This window comes from Panthera tigris, chromosome B1, assembly GCF_018350195.1.
Source record: "Panthera tigris isolate Pti1 chromosome B1, P.tigris_Pti1_mat1.1, whole genome shotgun sequence".
Taxonomy (NCBI): Eukaryota; Metazoa; Chordata; class Mammalia; order Carnivora; family Felidae; genus Panthera; species Panthera tigris.
This window is the reverse complement of record NC_056663.1, coordinates 10,786,806-10,794,011: the sequence shown is the minus strand read 5'-3', so window position 1 is coordinate 10,794,011 and position 7,206 is coordinate 10,786,806.

Below are 7,206 nucleotides of genomic sequence, written 5' to 3'. Positions count from 1 at the left end.
AGAAAGAGGGACAGATAGGTGCATAGAGAGAGGAGGAGAGAGGCAAGAGACAATATGAGAAGCAAAGTCATGATTAAGATAGTGGGTGGCAGAAATGTGGTTGAGAAATGCATTTCTGTTAGGAATAAAATTGTCAGTGAAATGAGAGTCTGGGTATATTGCACTCACTAATGGTTATGAAAATATCAGTGGTGGACAGAGTGAGTCACCTGTCAAGCCATGAGAGAATGAAGGGCAATAACCAGGACATCTGTTGATGCCCTCAATAATAAGTTGCGGTCGGTAAGGCTGATGGTCCACATTTCAGTGCAGTTTGGGTTTTTGAAGAAGGAAGATAAAGATAAGTTTTGGATCTTTAAAGATCAACACAAAGGCAGATATCAACAACTCTTAGGCCTTTGAGAGAATTACAGAATGATGACAAAGGTTTTAATAATTACCCTATGATTTAGAAGCTTTAGGAAGACATTTTGTGATGTTAGCATGTGTACTGTGAATGAATGAATTCCATTTCTCCAATATTAATTGTCTTTATGTGAACTTACATTTGATATCAAGGATATCCATTTGATTTTTCAATTTCTGTTCTTGTGTGAAGTTCACATACTTCACATTTTTCTATATTGCTTGATAAAGACTTAAGTTCTTTATTTTCTTGCATAAAATACTGCAAATCTCATTGCATGATAAAATGAATCTCTACAGTGAAAAATGGGAAAGTTATTTAGGTTCCCAGTGTCTCTAGTTTGAGTATTGTTTTTCCTAACCTATAATTTTCATATTATAGTTTTATTTTCTGATTTTATAACTCTTTCCATATTTATCCCAAATTATTGTGTAATATGTTTTAAATTGCCATGAAAATTGCCACCATATTTATATTTTAAGTAGCTGAAATTCATGTCAAAATTATATTGTCAATCATTATTACTACTGAAGTTTTTCAGAGCAGATCACGTTACAAGTGCTGTAAAAAAGCTCATTTTTCTGAACCTATGTTAAAGAAAATGCAGAAAATAAAATAGGAAACAAAAGGATCCATGTGGAGATATTTTCTCTATTTTTTTCAAAAAAAATTTTAAAGTTTATTTTTTGAGAGAGAGAGAGAGAGAGCGAGCAAGTGTACATGAGCAGGGGCAGAGAGAAGGGGACAGAGAGAGAACCCCAAGCAGGCTCAGTGCTGTCAGTGTGGAGCCCGACATGGGGCTTGAAATCACAAACTGCGAGATCATGATCTGAGCCGAAACCAAGAGTTCGATGCCTTACTGTGCCACCCAGGCGCCCCTTGTCTAGTTTAAAAGTTAGGAAAACCTTATTATTTATTTATTCATATCTACTCATTCATTTAATATTTATTGAATACTTAACTCGGGCCCAGGCCTAACGTAGGCATAGAGTTCACACATGTTTACCATTTCCCGCTGCATATGTTGGAGCCAGTTCAAGTTCTTAGCTGCAAGCAACAGAAACTCCTGCGATTGGCTTAAACAGAAAGGTATTTATTAAAATTATATTGAATCAATGATTTTATTAAGGCTTGGGTGCTATAGAAATAGAAACAACACCAAATCGTGCCAAGGATCTGTAACCATGAGGTCATCAGGAAAACTGCAGTTTGACCACCCACACCTCTGGCCCTGCGCACTGTATCCCGCGGGCTACTTCAGCAACCCTCACTGCTGCCAGAAATGACTCCCCACTGCCCTTTTATTTTTTGTGTGTCTAATTCCCTGTTTTGCACATCATAAGCACATCTGATTGGTGAAGCCTGAATCAGAACTCTAAGGGAGGCTGAAAATGTGAGCGTAGATCACTAGCTTATTTAGTGGGAGAAGTCTCTTCATCCAGATAAACTCATATGTTTAATGAGAAAGCTATTCAAACATCCGTGGGCCAAAACAAATGCCTGCTATGTGTTACAGAGTCTATGTTTTCTTTTGATTATTTTTTCTTCCCTTTACGTTTGATGAGCTTAGCTTATTTTTTCCAACATTACCTCACTTTAAAAATAAATTATATTAATGGAGGGTTTTTGTGGCTTTTAACAGTAGAGAATATGCCATCGATCATTTTCGCTACATCCCACCAGTTATATGTTGTTTAGTTAATATTTTATTTTAAAGTAATATACATTTCAATGCTAAATTAAAATAGTTAAAAAAGAATGTGAATTGCTACCATAAAGAGAAAAATAATATACCATGCTACAAATTAAAGCTGTCTCTAAACACAAAATATTATCACATTTATTTCAATTAACATTGCCCATGGAATGCATTCAGCCTGTGACCACCTCTCTCCTTTTTCATATTCCTCAACAGAGTGTTTATTATTTCTTTCCTTGTTCATTTTTGTCCCCTCCCAAAATATCGCAGAAGGTTTTGTTTTTATTCAAGGTGTACCTTCAGCACTTCTATTAATGCCCAACAATTAGCAGATCCTCTGTAAAAATGTCCATTAAGGTAATTCATAGAGCAGAAGATAATATAAAAGAAAAGTGTTCTCATTCTGTAACTGTCCTTTATTGCTGAGGTTTTAAAGCTATAGTCTATTATATTTTACATATATTTCAGAAAACCGTATACAAAGACTGATCCAAAGTATTTGGCACAATATGTATGTAGCACCTTATGCTACGTGAAATACAGATTTCTGGGGAAATCTTGATGTTTAGATTAAGTTTACTTTTCATGGACATGATGGGAATTCAAAATCTTTTCAGCTATTCCTTAATTACATAATTAATTATAAAATACCTGGTTAATTCTGGACTATATATGCATGACAACATTCTGCATCTATACATATATTAAAAAGGTTTTTTAAATTTTTTTTAACATTTGTTCATTTTTGAGACAGAGACAGAGCATGAATGGGGGAAGGTCAGAGAGAGAGGGAGACACAGAATCTGAAACAGGCTCCAGGCTCTGAGCTGTCAGCACAGAGCTTGACGCAGGGCTCGAACTCACAGACCGCGACCTGAGCCGAAGTCGGACGCCCAACCGACTGAGCCACCCAGGCGCCCCCGTACATATATTTTAAAGCTTCAACTTATCAATTACTTTTTCTACTAATAAGAGTAAAAAGTCAGGGGGGCTTAAATCCATAAACCAATAAATATAAATGCAAGGAAATATTTGGATATGTGCTAAAATATGTAGTTTTGACTACAGTAAGCACTAAATAAATATCTGTTATGTATATACACACACATACATATATGTATGTGTGTGTATATAGCAGTTATATAATATACACACATTAGCAGATATATAAAATTTCTAAATGAAACTACTTTGAAAGGCATTACTCACTGAATGTTTAGGTTGATATGTTATTAAATTGCTAATTTTGGCATCCCTAGGGCATCATTTTAAATGTTTTTTTTCAAATGTATTATGCCAGTTTAAAACTTTGCCTCTAAATACTACTTATACTTATGAAGTTAAAATACATTAAAACAACTAAGGTTGTCAGGATACCAGGAACGATTACAACACTGAGTGTAAATTGTGTCAATAAAGTCACTATGTTTGTTTAGATTTAGAATATCTCCAAGGAGGATTAACTGAGCTGAAACATTTAAATTTAGGGAACACTGAGGACAACACTTGCTTTAGGAATTTAGAGCAAGTAGCTATGTGTTTAGAATTTCATGACTGTTTTTCACGTTATTTTAAGAAGAAAAAACAGACAAGAAAATAAAAAAAAATAACATTCTGACTTTTTTTTTTAAATCTGAATTCTTCTGCCAATCTCTTTAAATCCTGGCGTATCTGAGACAATATAGTAACTCCCACACAAAGAGTTGTTTGTATAACTTGCTTGTGATGTGACAGGTCCAAATTAAATAACAGAAGGAAAACCTTAACAGTAGATGTCAAGAGACCCATTGTTTCTCCATTATAAGTGTCATAATTCCACAGAAGACATTCCAATGGAGGCAAATCACCTTTACATACTAGTGTGTTACTTTCCTTTAGCAAGACTGGTACCCGATTAAGTGACCTGGTCTACCTTTACCAAATCTTTCAAGTAAATTGTCTTTTCATCCTCAAATGTATTTTCCCACTCCCTTGCTCCCTTCCACATGAAACTAACATTTCTTAAAGGAGACGCAAAAGTGCATCAGAAGTAGTAATGACTTGAAGTTTGAGCTCAGCCCCCTACTTAGGGAATTATTTAGGCTTCCTTGGATTGGCATCTTAATCTGACACTCACAGGTAAATTCTGCACGTGTGAAATTATTTCATTTATCATAGTTTCAGTTTCGTCATGTAAAAAATAGAGATAACAAAAATTATTGATACGTTTGTTCTGAGAATTAAATGAGACACAACTTAAAAAGCAACTAGTATTGCCTGGCACATCAAAATTGACAAGTAAATATGGGCTACCTGCTCTTTGTTCCTTAAAGCATAAGGAAAGGTGGAAAGCCCATTCTAGACTAACCAGCCGGCCACATATCCAATCAGGATAGCCGTAACTGGTACAGCCAAAACTGATATAGTTATTTATAATCCTAAATGGACATCAAAATTACTGAAAGATACTTCAAAAAATTCAGATGTTTAGGTGTCACCTCAACTACCCAAAAATGTTTTTTTTTGAGAAAACAGTAGTGATCGAGCAAATAAAAACAAAAAAACCTTACCTTTGGTTTAATGTAGAGTTTATAACAATTATTATTTTTTGTTATTTACTATGTGCTAAGTACTTAATTTGAAATATTTCAATTTATTTCCTTCCAAACCTTAAGAGGAATGTACTGCACGTGTCCCTGTGTTTCACATAAGGAAACAGCACCTCAGAGAGGTTAAATATCCTCTCTCTTCGCACCCACACAGCTGATCCACAGTTGAAGCCAGCTGGGCTCCAGAGCCTGTGAGCATGAGTACGCCGTACTCTCAGTCACATCGAGGACAGTAATATGAAGACTTTGTTAAGAAAATATGCCCAAAGGAACAAAACGGGCTAACTGGACATTAGGTTAATGTTTTTCCTCAGCGGAAACTGTCAACTGGTACCACTGTTTTCATCCATTCCCTCCCAAAGATATACACGACGAGCTATAAAAGCTGCTGCAGGCTTGACATATCAGAGCATGAAATGGCTCTTTCTCTCCCTTCCACCTTACTTTGAGTCATTTGACGCATACTGTACCCCAGGCCTCTGCGTCCTATCTGCACCTCTGATGCTTTGTCTCTTTGCTTGTATTAGCACCTTCAGACCATCGATGATGTGGACTGAATTCCTGATTTGTTGCAGCCTCACATTTCTGTCCTAAATCCTCCCCTTGCCTCCGTTCTGTGTGACTCAAGGATACCGTATCACTAATTCGGTGATGCTTTACAAAAGTCGTGAACTCAAATTTCTAAATCCAATGGATTATTTTGTCTCATTTTACTTGATTTTTTGTGGCACCACTTGATCTCAATTTCTTTAATCGTTACCCTACATTTCTTACTTACCTGTCCCTGCCTCATGAATTAGTATCTGTGGTTTTCTGATATCTGCTGCCTGTTGCCCACTGAGCGACTCATCCTAGATGGCCTCAGAAGTTACTCTCTGTCTAGTTTCACCGTTATTCATCTGTACTCTTCATACTGTGCAACCTCTGGCCACCCACGCAGATGCTTAACTTACAAACCTTCATATCCTACTTATCTCTCACAGTCTAAAATGACTTTGAATTTTTTAATGTTTATTTATTTTTAAGAGAGAGAGAGAGAGAGGGAGGGAGACAGACAGAGAGAGAGAGAGAGAGTCGGTTAGGGGCAGAGAGAGAGAGAGACAGAGAGTCACAGAATCTGAAACAGGCTCCAGGCTCTGAGCTGTCAGCACAGAGCCCGATGTGGGGCTCAAACCCACGAATCATGAGATCATGACCTGAGCTGAAGTGGGACGCGTAACCGACTGAGCTACCCAGGAGCCCCTAAAATGACTTTGTACCTAAAGTTTAGTTTGTCACATTTTTAACACCCCTTTTTTAGAATCCATTATTTTCAACTTCACTGACAGTGAATAGGTCTTGACATAAGACTGTTACTTAGTATATAAGTCTTTGAAAAATAAATAAGTAAATGAATAAATAATATATTATTGAGAGAAAATCATTATTTTGAATTTGGATAAAATAAAAGCGTCATTGTTGCCAAGAGAGAAACGACAAGTAAGGACTCTAGAATTACCCATTAAATTCCCAATATTGGAAGTATACTATATTGGAGCAGAAGGGTGGACAAAATCCATCATCTGTATTATTGCAGAAAGACATAATTTTGAGGGACATGATACTGACTTTGTTAGTAAACATGGTTTCCAGGGCAGTTGCAAAGAAAGAAAACAGATTCCACATGAAAACATTTCCAAAGAAAACAGATAACAGCCAAACAATTTATGGTTCTTCTTACAGGACTTGGGAGAAATCCCTGAACTGTACTATTCTAACCTGCATACAGAAAAGGAAAAAAAAACAAAGGTTTATTTACCATTGCGTTATCATTTTTTGCCCTCAATTAATAGAGAATAGCATAGAGATTGATTGAAATCATTCACTAGACATTTCTGCCAGAATATTTTACTTTCTCTGCCTATTCATCTGCTCAGCTTCCTGTGTGTCTGGGCAGTTTATTTATTAATGATGCTTCCAACTTTCCCTTAACACTTTTTGAGTCACATGGTTCTCAGTGCCTTAGTCCCCCTGGTAATACAATTGGTCATTAAGGTCAATTTTTTCCCTATTCAAGGTATAATTGAGTTCAATTTTAAACAAATATAAACAAACAAATAGAAGTAATGACCTTTTCCTTGTTCCTTTTCCTCTTCTTTCTCTCCTAACATTACATAAATCATTTGAGAGTAGAGCGTTTATTAAAATACTTGATTCTTGCTTAGAAATCCCTATCACAAATCCATTAATATTTTATATTCATTCTTCTAACACATACTTTTGACTTCTTGATCATATAGAGAAGTTTAGGAGTCTTTGAATACTACCTTTCTTCTTTCATCAAATGATAAAATCAGTATTTTAGACTCTTTAAAGCCCTCAGGGCAATTTTTCATTTGAGAGACTTGAGATATAGATATCTCTGAACAACTGGGGTAAAAGAAGATCTGATATATTTCTTTACATTATTGGAAAACCTTGTAAAAAATTTCCAGTCTAACTTGTTATTAAACTTCTTGTCTGAATATAAGAAA